Below are 18,229 nucleotides of genomic sequence, written 5' to 3' on the forward strand. Positions count from 1 at the left end.
TAGATTCCTTAAATCTTTCCATGGAACCTGTTTTTGTAACTGCTCTTATACAATGCAATTATAGATAAGTTTTTGTAAGGTTTAAACTGTAAGATCTATTAAGGATTTGCTTCCCCTCCCCCCATCCTGCCAGGTTTCTCCTTATCCTTCCCGCCATCAAAATGTGTCTGCTCCCATTGGTTAAAATCGTTGTACCTGTACAAATCTGATTGGTTTAAGTTTCAATCCTATGTTTTTGCTCCTCCCACTGAAGCAGGGCATAAAAACTCTGCTTGCTCCCTCAATAAACCTCTTGACAGGAATTCAGCTTGAGCTTTTTATTAACTTCTACGGCTTAATTTTCTAGGTGTTCACAAAAGAGCTTAACACTTGCGAATTATTTGTATTCGCCTTCTATCTTCTGTCCTGGTTGAGAGAAAGCTGCTGGTCGGAGATCTCTCCCATTAAAGGGCAGAAGCGGAGGCGAGTACAAGTGGCGCTGCAACGTGAGTGTTTTTGATCCCACGTGTTCATCCGGTCGGCTGGAGGCAGGCGAATCCAGAAGCTTGCGTGGTAAGACGTCGGTAAACCCCCATCAGGGGTGGGTAAGCTCCCATCAGGAGTGACGCTGCGTAAAGTCAGCCTTTCTTAGTGTGCACACTTTTATTTTTGTGCCGACCTATCGTCCCACAATTGGCCTTTGGGACTCCTGTGCCTTTTTACTATGGGTAACTCGTTAAGCACAGAAGCCAAATTCATTGCTGATATTCAGTCTGAGTTAAAAGCCAGACGCGTAGAAGTCTCCAAACAAAATCTCTATAAATTTTTTGCCCTCGTTCATGAGGGAGCCAATATTGCAGAATAAGGTTTTTATGGGGGAGGCCATCCAGTTTTCTGGAACAGGACTATGTACGCCACAAAGCTCTTAACCAATTAGGCCTTTCAATACACCTCAAATATACTTGACCTTCTGTTTCCTTTGTTTCCGGGTCACTCTCAGAAATGCTCAGGGCTTATTCCTGGCCCTGTGCTCAGAAGTCACTCCTATTAGGTCTCTGAAGACCATATGGGGTGCAGGGTTGGAACTTGAACAACTATGTGCAAGGTTAGCACACACACCCCCAACAAAACACACTGTACTATTGCTCTAACCTGGTCCCCAACATTCTGAACTAAACCTCCCAGAGTTACTCAAGGACCCAGAGATAGAGCATCTTCTCATGGCGAGTTAGATAGCCAGGCTGGAGATGCTGGAGTCCCTCAAGAAACAGAAGGCATGTGAGTGTGTCTCCTAATCACTGGGGCGGGATGAGGGTCTAGGTTGCCAACTCAGCCCCCCCCCCCAACTCAGGAGCATCTGAGGTACCTAGAGAAGGTGCCAGGCTCGTTTCCCAGAAAACCCCAGGATGACAAGATCCCATTTGGCTGGCACTGGAACAGACAACCTGCCTGTGTTGCTGTTCCTGGAGTGAGGAGAACCCGGCAGGAGAAGTTTGCTGGGTTGGGCAGGAGATGGTTTCTGTTGAAGCTGGAAAGCTTAACCCTGAGAGAAAGCTCTAGTTTCCACCTGCCCCTTGTCTTCCCTCTGTTGTTTTGGTAAGTAGGGGTCTCACAGGATCATGGCTTGCCCTCATAGCCGGGATGCTCATCAAGGATGCCTCTGTCACTTGTGTGCCTGATGGCCTGTGCACCACTGCGTGTTGCTCACATACATTCATATTGTTGTGCTTACTAGGGGTACACTCATGCTATGTCAGAGATCCTGGGCAGAACTGCCGTGATCAACAAGCAAAGCTAATGGACCCATTTGTAGTACATATGGTGGCCCTAGGGATTGAACTGCCTAGCAGGTTCTCTTTAGTCCCTGAACTGTCTCCCAGGCTCCAGGTTTGTTTTGTTAAGAAGCAAGTTTTAGGGGCAGAGAGATGGGGCAGCGGGTGGGACATTTACTTTGCTTGAAACCCACCTGAAATCTATCCCCACCAGGAGTGATCCCTGAACAAAAGAGCCAGGAGTAAGCCCCTGGCACCACAAACAAACAAATGAAAACAAAAACAATGAGGCTTTTCCTGTGATGTTAGGTGGGATGCTGAGGACTGTAGTGAGGAGCAGGGACTCAGAGGGGGCAACTCCCAGGCTCTCAGGAGAGCTGTCTCCCACTTGTCCATTGGCCCAGGATTAGGGGTGTATGTGGTCCCACAGCCCGCAGGTATGAGCCACTTTCCAAATTCCATGTCTCAAGGCTCATTCACATTAAACTTGGTATGCCGCACTTCTCAGAGATGTGGATCTTCTGGTGTCCAGGGAACTTGGACTTGACCCAGTGAAGAGCCTCAGTTCCATGGTCCCTGTTCAGTAGTTATGTAGATGGACATGATGGTTGGATCAATGTGGACCCTAGCTACTGTCCTCAGGCCTGTCAACCTGCATATCTGTGAACCTAAGACCAAGGCCAGCATAGAGAGCAGATAGGATTGTCCACTGCCAGGGAACCATCTGCAAGCAAGCCACATGCTACATGACTGAGGAGGCTGTTATCTGCAGCCACTGACAGGGTCCCCTGGGGAAGAACGCATGGTCTCAGCTTTAATGGGCGGTGTTGAGATTTGTTCATTTTAATATTGATGTTGGAAAAGTCCTGGTCTTCTTTATGCTTCAGTTCCCTTGGACAAGGAATGTGGCAGCATTTGTAAAATGCTAGACAAATGCTGCTTTTGATATGAGTGAGAGTGTGTGGAGACATGCAACACACACATACACACACACACACACACACACACACACACACACACACACACACTGCCAGACAAGCCAGCAAAGACCATGGCCAGCAAGACAAGGGCCAAATGCAGTGGAGCTTCAAGAATCTCATTTGGGACAGTAAGCCTGCGACTCCTCGGGTTCCCTCACCACAGCCTTTTGGTGACTCAGATAGCTGCTGCTGACAGTAACAGAGAAACTCCCCACAGAGGCTCTGGGAGAAAATGTGATCAGTGGTTTGGTCCTCTCTTCTTTCTCATCTTCATAAGGTCATTTTCAGATCTCCCAGTAGAAAAATAAAACAAAACAGAAACACACTTTTTTGTGTGTGTGCCACCCTCTTGCTGCTGTTTTTCCACACTAACCAAAATTGATGAGCATCTGCTTTCTGTCTGGGCACCTGTTCTTTCTATACAGGAGCCTTAGGCCCAGGGTGCTGGGCTGGGGAATGGGGCGGCTCAGCACCATTTGTTGAGAAGACTTGTCCTTACTCCACCGGATCAATCGTGTTTGTTTCTTCTCAAAGGTCAGCTGACTCTATGCCTGTGGGTCTCCACCCAGCCTCCTGTCTCTGCTCCATTGATTTATTTGTTTGTTCTCCACTAGCTCCACATGAATTGATCAGATGGCTTTTTAGTAAGTCTCAAAGCCAGGAAGTGCCCTTTCTCCAACTTTGCCCTTCAATACTCAATTGGCAGTTCTGGATCTTTTCCCTATAGAAACTTTATTATGCTTTTTGCTTGTTAGTTTGTTTCTGGGTCACAACCAGTTATGCTTAAGACTGACTCCTGTTTTACTTTTGTTTTTTGTTTTTTTTGGGTCACACCCAGCAGCAGCGCTTAGGGGTTACTCCTGGCTAGGCTCAGGGGACCATATGGGATGCCGGGATTCAAACCACCAACCTTCTGCATGCAAGGCAAATGCCTTACCTCCTTGCCATCTCTCCGGCCCTGACTCCTGTTTCTATATTCAGGGATCCCTCCTGGTAGAGCTCTGGAGGACCATTTGGGATGCCGAGTATAGAATCAGAGTTTGCTGTTTGCAAGGGAAGTGCCCTAGCCACTGTACTCTCTCTCCTCTCTGGCTTCATTTCTTTTCTTTCTAGGTTTTGGGCCATATTCAGTGGTACTAAGGGCTTACTCCTGTCTCTGAGCTCAGGAATCACTCTGCCGAGACAAGGGGAACCAGATGGGATGCTTGGGGATCGAATCTGTGTTAGCATGCACAAAGCAAGCCCTACTTGCTGTCCCTATTGCTCCGACAACCCTGCCTTTCTTATCCTTTTCTTTTTTTTTTTTTCAACCCTGTTTTCTTGATAAACTTTAGAATCTGATGATCCAGCCTGTAGACCACAGGATCTTCTGGAGTTTTATTGCTGTTGCGAAAACAAAGACAACCTTCCACCACCGTAAGTCTCAGGCTCAAGCACAGACAATCTCAGAGAATTCCCTGTGTGGCTTAACATGAGTTGCTTCCAAGCATTTCCTTTGCCTTGATTCGTGTGTGGGTTTAGGAGCTGCAGGTCTCCCTCACCCCTGAGATTCTCCAGGAGCAGCTAGCACTTGTTTTGCTGTTTCTCTGCACCAGGCCTCATTTCCTCCCCGCATCCGGTCTGTCTGCTGGGGCTCCGTAGCAGCCCCTTCCCTCCCTCTTGGTTATCAATTTCAAGAGCCTGATTAGATCAGTGGATTTAAAGGCTGATAGATTGGCTCTGACTTCTCACTCGAAGAATAATGGATCATAACAGAATCAGGCGTTCCTGATTTAGCGCTCTGCTCCTACCTGATCATACTGAGCTCAGTCCACCGGAACTAAGGCGTTGATTAAGGACCGGAAAGAGGCCTGGTGACGCACCTTCAGATTTAACCAAACGAGCCTGCAGAGAAAATATTTTACATTATTTTGTTTTTGGTTTGTGGGGGGGGGTGGGGTCACACTCGGTGATACTCGGGAGCTACTTCAGGACCTGGTGGTGCTCAGGGGACCCTGAAGTGCCAAGGACCAAACCCAGACCTCCTGAATGCAGAGAATGTGCTCTGGTCCTCTGGGTCATCTCTCCAGCTCATATTATTTGGGGGGCGGGGGTTTGGCAAGTGCCCTACTCACTGTACTATCCCTCTGGTTTCACTTTTGTTTGTTTATTCTTTTGTTGTTGTTTTTTGTTTGTTTCTTCTTTTGTTTTTCTTTTTTTTCTTTAGGGGGGACACACACCAAGGGGTTATTCCTGGCTATGTGCTCAGGGATCACTCTTGGTGGAGCTCAGGAGATCATATGTGGTGCCAGAGATCAAACCCAAGTTGTCAGTGTATAAGGCAAGCCCCCTACTCCCTGTGCACTCATTCTGGATCCACAATGGGAGATTTTGATCTCCTAAGAGCAGTGCTCTGCTATGCAGTCCTACTTCATGGGTTGTACTGAGACCAGATGTACTTTCAATCCACATGGGAAGTGAAAAAGAAAAGCAGCAAAGATCTTTTAAAAAATTCACATGACCAGGGCCAGAGAGATGGCATGGAGGTAGGACATTTGCCTTGCATGCAGAAGGACTGTGGTTCAAATCCTGGCATCCCATATGGTCCCCAGAGCCAGCCAGGAGTGATTTCTGAGCATAGAGCCAGGAGTAATCCCTGAGCGTGGCCAGGTGTGACCCAAAAACCCAAAAAAAAAAAAAATTGCATGACCAAAATGTTATATATATATATATTTTTTTTTTCAGGGCCGAAGAGTTGGCACTAGAGGTAAGGTGTCTGATTGTAAGCACTAGCCTAGGACAGACCATGGTTCGATCCCCCAGAGTCCCATATGCTCCCCCCAGGCCAAGAGCGATTTCTGCGTGCATAGCCAGAAGTAGCCCCTGAGCATTAAACAGGTGTGGGGCCCCCCAAAAAAAATTAAAAAAAAAAGAGCAAAGACCCATAAAAGAGCTTCTTTCCATGTAAGTAGAAAGACAGTTTTCAACTGGCTTGCTCAGTCCCTGCGCTCCAGCCAGCAGGCATGGAACATGCAGCTGGGCAAGATGCCACTGTGCGTTCTGGCAGATAAGGAACTAAGTGGCACATGCTGGTCTTCAGGAAAAAGATTCCTTCTGTGGTTTGATGTTTATGGTCAATGAATCTCTTGCCTCTGATTTCACTGGTGAACTCTGTGAGGACCTCTGGTAGACAGTTCCAGAGCCTTCCCTCAGACCAGTATTCCAGAAGTGGACCATTTGGAAAAGCAATGGAACTTTACAGAAATTGTGGTGGAAATTTCCAGAAGTTGTGGTGAATCTTTCTGGAAGTTGTGGCAATTTGTACTTTCTCCCCACTCTCACTGTACACATACATTGCACCATCTGCTTCAGTTGCCAGAATCTCCAGGAATGCTCTAGAATTGTTTGGCCAGAATGAGCTGGGGTCATCCACAATTACTTCCTGTCTCCTGGAAGTGATAGAAACAGAACTGGGGGTTAGGCACCCCAGACAGGGTGGGTGGGAGCCATAAGGAGAAGAAGAAAAGAGTGGTATGGGGGCCGGAGAGATAGTACAGCAGTAGGGGGATTTTGTCTTGCATTCAGCTGACCCGGGAGAGACCCGATTCAATTGCTGGCATCCCATATGGACCCTCAGCCTGCCAGAGGTGATTTCTGAGTCTTTTGCCAAGGAGTGGACCTTGGTGGCACCCAGCACTCTAGTTAGGAAACCTTTGTCTCTTGTTCCCAGCATCTTGGACCCAAATACCTGCCAATATAGCCCCTAATATCTGCTGGATTCTGGAGCACAGTAAACAGTGCTCTGTCGGGGCCAGTTAGCTCTTGGGTCTAAAGTGCTCTGTGATAAGAAATGGAACCACGGTTTCTGCCAACCAGCAGAATTAGGTGGATATTCACCCAGTGTGGAAGGGAAAGGGCTGGAAATGCTGAATCCGTTTGCCTAGGTCTCTTTTTTTCTACATATGTACAAAGAGGGAGGAAGACAGAGACATTTTTGTGACCTGACTCTGTCCCCAGGGCTTTCCTAAAGCCTTCTGAGGTGTTTAGGACAAATTGATCACTATGGGCTGTGGAGGGTGGGGAGTTGGTAGAGACTGCAGCATAAGTCCCAGAGTGAGAAAACACACACACACACACACACACACACACACACACACCAATAAAGATGGCCTTAAATAGAATACAAAATGAGAACTGTAGGCAGAAAAGCAAATACCAGGGAGATCAAGTCAGGTTAGTCACTCCATTTAAAATTAAAATCAGAGAGTGAATAGGAATTTTTAAAACTAAATGTGTTTAGGATCTCTAAGGACCAATGAAGGAAAATCATACACAGACTTGAACAAAATAGGATGAAACAATAGCTAGGCAAGAATAATTGAAAACAAGGTTGGACATCTCAAAAACAACATAAGATATGTATCCATTATAATGTAAAATCCAATAGCTAAGAGAAATTGGAGAGCAGAGACCAACAGAGATACAGAGTCAAAAGTATGCTCCAGAAAAATCGAAGACATGGAAAGGAAGAAAAAGAGAAAGACAAACAGGGAGCAATTATGGCTCAGTGAGAGAGCATCAGTCTTGCCTATGAGGTCCTGGTATCAGTGACTGAGAAATGAATGAGGTTGAAGGAAAACTGAGACTTGCTGGGTAAGTGCATTTAAGCACTGGCTTTGTTTGGTAGGGAACAAGAACTGTTTTTTTGGGGGGGAGGCATACCTAGCGATGCTCAAAGGTTACTCCTGGTTCTGCACTCAGAAATTGCTCCTGGCACGGGGGACCATATGGGATGCTGGGAATTGAACTCGAGTCTGTCCTGGGTCAGCTTTATGTAAGGCAAACACCCTACCACTGTGCTACCACTCTGGCCCCAGGGGAACAAGAGCTGTGATCTTTAAAAAATATAAGATCAGTGATACACCATCAAGAGGTATATCAGAAAGGTATATTAGAAAGAGGAAAGAGAACTAATGTCATTGATTTTACCAGCTTAGCAGAAAGCAGAAAAGAAAACTAAAAGGCTGATCGGGAGAAACCAGACCCTAGAAACAAGTCTGACTGAATGTATTAGCAGTAATCACAATAATTATAAATTAGATCAACCTGCTAAATCTATCAAATGGGGTTAAAATAAAGAGAAGAAAAGCATTTAATCAAATCTATAAAATTATAGGGCAGTGAAAGGTTATGAAGAAAAACTTGGGAAATTATTTTCAAGGCACATGTTAATCAAATGAAGTTTTCACAATGGTAATAACAAATAAAATTGCATCAGCTTAGAGGAGAAAAAAGCTTGCAAGGAATAAAGTAAACTTTATCATTGTGTTATAAACAATCCACTGAGATTTTATGTGCTAGACCCTCAACTCTGAAATGCTGAAAGTAAGATGGAAATAATTGAAACTAAAAATACAATGAAAAGTGTCAAAACTAAGTCATAGCCAGAAACCACTTCTATTAGAAACTGTCAGGTCTCATAAATGATAATTGGACAGTCTATAGATTTCTTCAACGTGATTGAAAAAGTAATCGTGGCCTAAGGGATAGAGCTCAAGGGTCCTACATTCATTGAAAAGAGGAAACGGGAACTCTTCAAAGAATGAATCACATCTTAGGTTATAATTTTCAAATGAGTTTGTATTATAAAAAAGGAACTAAATGAACAATCATTGAAAAACTCAGCATGCTTGAATTTTCTGCAACTAAAGCATGCACTTGAGGAAAAACTCATGAGTTAAAGAGGATTTCATCTCTTTTTTTTTTGTGGACACTAAAGAGGTGTTGGATGGTCTCAACAGGAAGCTGAAAATCTATGAATGCAAACTCTAAACAATATGAAAAGCAGATGGCAACCTAAGGTGCTATTGCCATCTAGGAGAAGAATAGAAGGGTCAAGTGATCCAGATCAAGTGGGAATGATGAGCAAGGTTTCCCCATAGTAGGAAATTCCAAGTAGGGAATCTTGACCCCCAGTCGGATCCAATTGCTGCTGAGTATGGGACATTCCTGTGATAGACAGCAGAGGACCAACGAAAGAAAGCACACATCTGTTCCTGGTTGCATTGTGGATGCCAATTTCTCAACTGGGTCATTGTAAAGAAAGGTGTCATGCCTCCAAAATTTTTTAGGGGAATTCAACCCACCAGATGTATCCTTAGATTTTCCTGGTGGAGTAAACTGAAATATCCCCTATGGGATTCCTCAAAAGGCTCGCTGTGGATGCCTTTTTCCCCTGCATGGATGGTTGAGGAATTTTGTTAGAGATGCTTGACATTGCATTTTTAGTTAATTGACTATCTCTCCTTAATAAATCTTAATGGAAAAAAAATGTGGCCTCTATTAAATAATTGGCTAAAGAAAATTCCAGCACCAAAAGGTTACAAGAAAACCCTTTCTAGGATCTTATAAGTTTTTTCTTCCTTGCAGCTGAAGTTCTGGGGCAAATTGAAGTTAAATTGATAAAAATTATCATTACGATAATTAATATCTTTAACACCTGTGCCTGCTATACCTTATAAAAGCCTGTCTCAAGAATAAAGTTGTCACACTCCTGCCAGAAGATGTGTTGACCCCATATACTCTGTGTGTGTGGTTATTATTATTTCAAAATTATCCCGTTCGTCCGCCTGTGCTCCTGCTTTTGTCTCGTGAAGACTTCACCCCCACTAGAGCTGCTGAGACGCAAGACGCCTGCAGCAGAAAGGGGAGAAGGATATTCTTGGATGCACTGATACTAGTGCACCTCCTCAGTGTCTAGGACCCAAAAAGAGCCAGCAAAATCCACAAACTTTTTCATCTCTCTAAAGAAGATGATGCTCACCGGTATATTGTGAAGAATCCCCTAATGAAAGAAGGTGAAAAAAAACCTAGGACCAAAGAATCTAAGATCCAATGTCTTGTTACACACATGTCCAATGATGCAAACACTGATGTACTACACCAAGGAAACAGTGTACCAAGAGAAACTGGTAAGAGACTGTAGAACGTGCTAAAGAGTTGGCAAAGAGAATGAAGAAGGCAAAAGAGCAGTGCCAGGAGAAGATGGCCAGAAATGGAGGCTGTCTTCTTTGAGAGCTTCTAAGTCTGAATCCAGTTAAAAATGAGTTTTATAATTACTGAAAAAGGTGAGTTTATGATGACTTTATGATTTTATGATATACACAATGGCATATTATGTATTGTCAAAGAAAGAATAAACTCGTGCAATTTGTTCATCATGAATGAACAATGCTGAGTGAAATTGGTCCAAGGAAAATGGATCGATACAGAACAATTTGTCTCATATGTGGAACTTAGCGATGCACAGAAAGGGAAACTGGCAACAGTGGGAAAGCACCTACATTTGGTGGGGAATAAGTGGGTTTTGAAAAGGAGGGACATTGGGCTTCTTGGGGAGGGAGATGGGTACACTGATGATGGGTGTGATGTTGGAATTATATGTGTGGGAAAGCATCATTTACAGTATTGTAAATCACAGAAACTTGATCAATAAGAAAAATTTAAAAAAATATCATGATAATGAAGAGGAGGATGGAAGTAACCAAGAATCTTTTGTAAATCCTACAGAGCCAACTGGTCCCACTGGGAGTTGGATTTGGACTGAGTCAGTTTTCCATGTCACTCACACTTTAGGTCTCAAGTAATTCATTTTTTAAGACCTAATGTCTAGCCATTACCCGAAAGTTTAGATAGTTCCATTTTCAAAGCTTTATCCCTCAAGGAAATGGTCTTAGATTTTTGTTAAGAAAAACTCTGAATAAGATTTATAGGATTTATATTGATTGCTTCTGCATTTGGAAGATGTACCTTATGCCCATTTTACATGTGCATGCTTCTTATACATAAATAATTCCTCAAGGGGACACAGGATTTCCATTTTGGGGGTAAAATAGTTTTTAATACTTCTCTTTTGTGGGGATCACACCTGGTGGTGCTCAGGGGTTACTCCTGGCTCTGTGCTTAGAAATCACTCCTAGCAGGCTCTGGGGACCATATGGGATGCTGGGAATCAAACCGGGGTTTGTCCTGTGTTGGCCGTGTGCAAGGCAAAAGTCTACCACTCTGCTATCACTCCAGTCCCCAGTTCCTATGACAATGTAGAATAAGAAAGGACCACATGTGTCAAACAAAACATATATATACAACCAGACTTCCAGGTATTTTTTATTTTATTACTTTATTTAAATACCGTGGTTTACATGACTGTTCATGATAACATTTATTTCTGGCATTTGAAGTCCTGCATGCATCCCACCATCAGTATAACATTCTCTCTGCTATTGTCCCCAATTCTCACTCACCCCAAAGCCTACCACTTGGCAAGCATGAAATAATTTTCTTTATATTGGTTGCTTACAACTAAGTGGTGATGGATTTATGGGGAAAAATTCAACAAAAGAAAATTTGTGGAAATTGTTATATCTCACAATGGGATCCTTCAGTTATTGTCTGAAGATTTACTAAACTGTTTGTTGCTAGTTGATTATTCAGTTTTATTTGTTTTTTAAGACTGGTGTACCCATGATTTTTCATGGTTAGCTTTATATCTCTTTAGAGAAGAAAATGAGTCGATGAAGCTGGTTGATGAGGTGGCATGGGGTGGCTGTGGGACATGAAGGAAAAGCAGGATTTCTGTTGATAAAGGTTCCTGGATTTGGAGACTGAGAAATTCAGTGATTGGACTTGGTTTCCATCTTTGGTGACTCTAGTCATATTTGGAGTAATGAGACCAAGAATAGTTTCTGGTACATAAACCAAACGGTATCTTCGTAGGCACCCATATCTCTCCCCCACCTAAGGGAGAACAATTTTACCACCGAAGAGCTTTCTAAGCCAGGCAACGCTCATTACTGGGTAGATTAGATGTGCCCATTTTGACTTTGGGGGTTAAATGCAGTCAGCTGTATTCTGCTAGCTTGGAGATTCATTATTCCTCTTCAACTGATGGAGCCTTTATCAATGGGGGTTTCCATAATCCCCCTTGAAATCTTAAAACCCTTCTCAATGGAGATTTCCTCTACTCCCCTATCTACACTATCAAGCACAGACATGCACTTTTCAAGAGCCTAGGCTCTTCTTTACCCTGTGTAATGTTCAATGCCTTAACCAAGACAATGCCTTTGTTGAGTCTTTGGGGTCCCTTTGTGATTACTGACCACCTAAGATAAACCTAGTCCCACACTCTTACCCAACTACAGTGTGACAGAGTCCCAACACTACATTTCCTCACTTTGGTCTGCACAGGGATATGGAGGTAACAGGACCAAAGAAAATACTATAAAAATAATGTTCAAGGAGTTGGAGATAGTCATAGAAGGATTTTGATTTAAGCATGTTAAATTTATCTGGTTTATTGTGTTTTCTGTATTTTCCCTATATTTGAACAAATAAATTAAAACTCTTGGGGCAAAGGAGAGTAAAGATAATTTGGTCTGGATTGAAATTTTGCTCCAAGTCAAGCACCCTTGATATTCTCAGGAACAGGCACTGATGCACTGATCTTGGTTGCTGGCACATTCATTTGTCATCCTGAGTCCAGTGAGCTTCCTGTTGGATAGCCAAGAGGGGCTATTGTTGCTGCAGAGAATGTGGCAGATGGAAGTCCCCAAATTACTGCAGAGATGGTCTTGCAGACAGAGTTTATTGTCTGTGCCACACAGCCACTGAAGAGGCTGTCTGTCCCCTACTTGCCCCCTCCACCACCATCCCTAGACTGCTTTGATAAGGACAGTAAAAGAATATAAGGTCTCAATTCCGAGAAGTGGTGGGTCCTTAGGGATCTCTTGGTCATCTGGTTGCCCAGTGGCATGGATGCCTTGTGCAAAGGATTTTATGATGCTCTTTCTGGGATGTCAGTCAAGTCCCAACTGCACCCAGTAAAGACAGGGCTACCCTCCCTCCATGGAGCTATAAATTTTGGAGAACAGAGTGCAAAAGGGACTTTCTGGGATCTTCCCTCACTGCTCTGGGGCTTCTGAGACGACAGGGCCAGTCGGCTTGCCCACTCCTGACACATCTACAGATGTTGGGAAACATGTTGTGCTCCCTGCTCTTTCCTCCCTCCATATCACCCCCACTTCCCAAAGAGAGGGGTTAATACTTTACAGACAAGGTTTGACTTTATCTCCACCTTCCTCCACATCAAGACAGGGAAACTGAGGCTCAGGGAAGCAGTCACTTTAAGCCTAAAGTCTCAGACTCATAATGCAGTAAAGCAAGTCAAGTCAGGTACAGTCAAATGCCTTCTATTTTTCCGGAGGTTCGGGGAGAGATGTGGAGTGAAGCTTTGACCTTGGCCAGGTCCCCAAGAATCTCTTTTACTCCCACTTTCTCCTGAGCCATGAAGCTGAGAACAGGATGTTCTCGTGACTTCTAAGTACACACTGAAATATATTAGCTTATCTGATCCTCTCTCCAGCCCTTGGAATGGAAAAGAAAGATTAGAAACATGATGCCCTAGCTGGCATGGGGTTTGGGGAGACCCCATGTGGAAGGCCTTCTCCCTAACTTGGGTGTGCTGGGAGCCTTGATAGGCCCCCAGCCTTCCCCTCTTCTGCCCCCGGCCTCCAAGCCTTCTGGGGTGGCAGCCTAGGCAGCCAGACAAGGTGGGTGTCGGGGGATCCCTCCTGGATGGGGTTCCAAGCTTTCCCCGCCCTTCCCCCAGCTCTAGGGTGTGAAGGGAACAGGGTGTAGGGCGGGCAGATCCTGGCTTCCAGCTCTCTATCGATCCTCTCTTGAGCTGGAGGCTAGCACTAGCCAGCATGGGGTTTGGGGAGACCCCATGTGGAAGGCCTTCTCCCTAACTTGGGTGCGCTGGGAGCCTTGATAGGCCCCCAGCCTTCCCCTCTTATGCCCCCGGCCTCCAGACCTTCTGGGGTGGCACCCCAGGTGGCCAGACAAGGTGGGTGTCAGGGGGTCCCTCCTGGATGGGGTCCCAAGCTTTCCCCGCCCTTCCCCCAGCTCTAGGGTGTGAAGGGCACAGGGTGAAGGGCGGGCAGATCCTGGCTTCCAGCTCTCTATCGATTCTCTCTTGAGCTAGAGGCTAGCTCTAGCCAGCATGAGGTTTGGGGAGACCCCATGTGGAAGGCCTTTTCCCTAACTTGGGTGCGCTGGGAGCCTTGATAGGCCCCTAGCCTTCTCCTCCTCTGCCCCCGGCCTCCAGGCCTTCTGGGGTTCCAGCCCAGGAGGCCAGAAATGGTGGGTTCTAACTTGGGGTGTGTTGAGATTTGCTCGGTTGTACTAAGTTTGTCACTGGCAATTTCTGACCAGTCTACATATGGAAAACCACTCGGAGGCTAGTGCCCCCGCGAGCACTGCATGTATTAAGAGTATTCCTTATCCTTATGTTTTGTGTATCCAGAATGTCCATTTTGTATTCTGCCCTTTCCCACACCCCTACAAAGCTCATTTTTACTCCTTAACTCTCTCACCCCCCGAAACATCACTAACCCACATTACTCTTTTTAACTTCAGTACTGCACAATCCTAATCACAGACCGAAGCCGTAAATTGTTTGTAACAACCCCAAACTGTTTCAAAAGACATAAAATGGACACGTATTTCTTTAGAATATTTTGTGTTTTTTCTCTGATAGCTATAAGTCTTACTAAATATTCTCTTATACAGTGAAGATTCTAACCACTTTTTATCTTCTCTTTATGAGCTGTTCAACAAGAAATTTTGGTGAAAGAGTCCCCCAGTTTAATGCTTATGATTGAACCATGTCTTGGGGATTGTTGGACTTGTTCTTATGGCCCCCATATGTGCCAATAATGCCACGTGGCATTGCTCCTTTTTTTGCATAGGCACATTAAAATGAGAAAATACTATTCATACAAATAAGATCCTATCTAATAGAGATTGGAACACACAAATCTTGTAGTGCAAAGGGACCTTACACCCTGAACATTGACATAACAACCTGGCACAGGCCTCAGAAGAAAGGGCATTTTCCATTCACCCCTGAATCAGGGAAGCCATCCACAAAACATCCAAGTTTGTCTATAACATCACCTGGAAGCAATCCTCTACCACAGAAGACTCTACCACTGCTCAGACATCGACCTGCTCAAAAGAGACTTCCCTTAATACTGAGAAGACTTAACAACAACAATGACCTGCTTACAGGACAGGGCTCCTTGCATTGCCCTTTAATGGTGAGGTGAAAGGAGAGGACACTCTATATCCTGACTTCAATGTAGGATATGCAGATTCCAGGATCTTTAATATAGAAACATGATACCAACAATAGAGACTGTGAAAAATAAAAGTGTGCTGGCACAACAATGTCTTGGATTGGACGATCTAGCTTGCCTGGAGCCTAGAGTTGGTCTTATGCCAGGAAATTTCAGGGGTAGGGTCTCTTTGTATTTAGGCCAAGGTTATTCCTTTCCATGCCCCTCATATTTTGGTGGGCCTATGCAAACAATTGCCACTCTTACACCATTTTTACTGTGCTCCTTGACTCTAATCCTTAAAAAAAAAAACCATTTAAAATTTGAGGTTAACTTAAGCTAATATGCATGTATATGGAAATGTAAAAAATACTATGCCTCTAATGTTTAAGGAGTTAAGTAAGTTTTATGGCTTTAGATTGCCTTGTGTGCTGTTAAGAAATATTATAATGTGTTACAATCTGGGGAATTGAGGGACAAAGTAATTGTACATGGATTCTGTTTTATTTATCTTAATGTTCTTTGGCTGAAAGTTCAAAGTTAAGATATCAGCAAGGGGACTTCTTCTGAGAATTATGTCATGGGTGATTGTCCTTCCAGTGTAACTTTACCTTGTCCTCTTTCTTTGCATCTTTGTTCTCATAATTAAAAATAAAAAATTTAAAAAAAAAGGAAGTGACAAGGTACCGCAGAGCACTTTAATGGAATAGACATTAGGCAACACCCAGAAGTGCTCAGGGCTCACTCCTGGTAGGGATCAGGGATCCCTGGGATCAAACCCAGGTTGGCCGCGTGCAAGGCAGGTGCTCTCTCAGCTGTGCTCATCTTTGCCCGAGAGGAATATTTATGCTAAGAGGCACACTATGAGCTAAATACTGCATTTACCTTGTATCTGGATACCCTCGAGTACCCCCAAACTTTAACAGGAGTGACTCCTGAGCATCAAGTCAGGTTGTAAGCCTTGTTATCCCTCCTCCAACTTCCTCCCAGCTCACCTGGATGGGAGGGGTCTGTGGTTGCTAATAAAGGGGTTGCCTCAGGGGCAGAGAGCGAGACTAAGAGAAGATTCAGAGAGATTTAAGAAGCCTGGAGAAGAAGCAGCATGGAGGGATAAAAGGGTTTCAATGCAGGGCAGCTGGAGAGAGGCTGCTTAATAGGTTAGCTTAGTAGCCCTGTAAGATAAACACCTGGTGGTTAGAGCCTTGTAATAAAGCTGATGTTTCCTGAAAAAAAAAATCATGATGCCATACAAGAGGCCTTAAACCCACAAAACCACTTTACTAAAAGAATTGGAATTAAAAAAAAAAAAGAATTGGAATCAGTCCCAAATTATTGATGTAAAAGCAGCTGGACTTGGACACATCCGTTGCATGTTCCCACTGTAATGACAGTTGGACCCGGACACACCCCTGAACACACACCTGGACATGCCCTGGGGCATGACCCCTTGTCATGCAGGGTATAAAAGGAAAACTTTGGACCTTTGCAGGTATCCCAGGATAGTGACCAGAGTAGCACTGGCTGGTTCCACAGAAGGCCAGAGATTGGCAAATGCTGCCTACTTTGTATCTACCCTTCTGTTACCCCTCCCCAAAGCCAAATGCTAACCTTACCTAAACGGTGAGACTCTCCCACAGCTCGGAAGGGTCTGTGGTTAGTAATTAAGAGTGGACTAAGAATACAGATGAGATGGGACCGGAGAGATAGCATGGAGGTAAGGTGTTTGCCTTTCATGCAGAAGGTCATCAGTTCGAATCCCAGCGTCCCATATGGTCCCCTGTGCTTGCCAGGAGCAATTTCTGAGCATGGAGCCAGGAGTAACCCCTGAGTGCTGCCGGGTGAGACCCAAAAACCACAAAAAAAAAAAAAAAAAAAAAAAAAAAAAAAAACAGATGAGGGAATATGAACATGGCGGATAGGGCCTTATAATAAAACTTTATGTCTCCTAAAACTTCATATGACTGCTGTGGATCATTTCCTCTGTTATCCTGAACCTACAGACCTGTGGACCAAAGGAGCTGCAGGCGCTGCACCGGGCTGAGAAAGGCCTCACCATCATTTTACTGTACAATACTAGGACTTTATAATTAATAATTCAACATCCTTCCTTTTCTATTCTCCCTTGAACTTGGATCTACAGGCCTCCTCTCTCTCTCTCCCTCCCTCCCCCTTCCTCCCCCCTCTCTCTTCCCCTCCCTTCCTCCCTCCCTCCTCTGAAAATCCCTGGGCAACAGCAGGCTTCAGATTCTGGGTGGGTGGGAATAAAAAGGATATTTGGTTTTGATTTCTAGCTCTCCTCTCCTCTCTCTCCCTCTCAGGCCACCCAGGAGGCTATAAATTGGATGTCTGGGTAGTCATGAGGCACCACCTGGCAGCTGGGCCCCATGGGCCCCTGAGAGCCTTGCTGCACCTGGCCCTGGCAGCCTTGTGCCCTTGCAGCCATGCAGCCAAGCAGTTGGGTAGCCTTTACAGCTTTGTGGCTCCTGCAGCTGAGCAGCAGGCAGTCTTGCAGATAAATGCAGCAACTTGCAGATAACAGCACTGTTCTGCACCCAATTACTGAGCCACTCTGAGTCTGTCCACTGGGCCCCAATGCATCTCCATGACCCAGAATCTCAGCAACCAGAAGGACCTTCCCCACACCCTCATGCACTCAGTCCCGAGTTCACTGCTGCAACCGTAAGGCCACAGCTTACAGGCCTCGATGCTTTCGCTCCATAAGATCCTGGGATTGGTCTCCAGCTGGTTGAAGTGTTTGGAATGTCACCTTACAGCAGTTTTTCCTGCTAGATCTGGGTACCAGCTCCCGTTCTTAGACACTCATTTGTAATCTTCCAAGGGAGCCCAGAACTTGGGGCTGGGGTGCACTTGACTGGGAAACACAATAGCTAGAGGGAAGGCACATCAGTTCCAAGGCCCATGTGGCTCTGACAGGGAGGCATGAGGGAGTACAGAGAAGCAGGGTGGCAGTTTCACATGGAGGGATGAAAAATCATCTTCCTCCTTCGCACAAGACAGCACCCAGGATCACAAGAAAGGGACCACGATGCTGTTCACTATCCACACTCGTCTCCATGGTGGGAGATCCCGGGCCAGCTGCCTCCATGAGGGTGGGGCTAGCTCTGAGCTGGTGGTCCCTGTACACTTGCTTACACCCACACCCCGTCTTTCTCTGGCTGCTCAGCTGACTCCCCTCTTCTGGTCCCATAATTTCCCAGGCAGATGGTGTTTACAAGCAGCCACAAGTGGCAATTGCTCATCTGCAAGGCAAGGCTTCAAATCTACACCCAGAATCTGCCTCTGCAGACACCGCCAGAGGCTCAACTATCTGGGAAAGCTATAT

The 18,229-nt window shown here is 45.1% G+C and overlaps 1 pseudogene; it reads left to right on the plus strand.

The window, feature by feature from the left end:
* Positions 1-5,740: 5,740 nt before the first annotated feature.
* On the plus strand, positions 5,741-9,810 carry LOC126020211 (40S ribosomal protein S6-like; annotated as a pseudogene).
* The last annotated feature ends 8,419 nt before the right edge of the window (positions 9,811-18,229 follow it).

This window comes from Suncus etruscus, chromosome 10, assembly GCF_024139225.1.
Source record: "Suncus etruscus isolate mSunEtr1 chromosome 10, mSunEtr1.pri.cur, whole genome shotgun sequence".
NCBI classification, from domain to species: Eukaryota; Metazoa; Chordata; class Mammalia; order Eulipotyphla; family Soricidae; genus Suncus; species Suncus etruscus.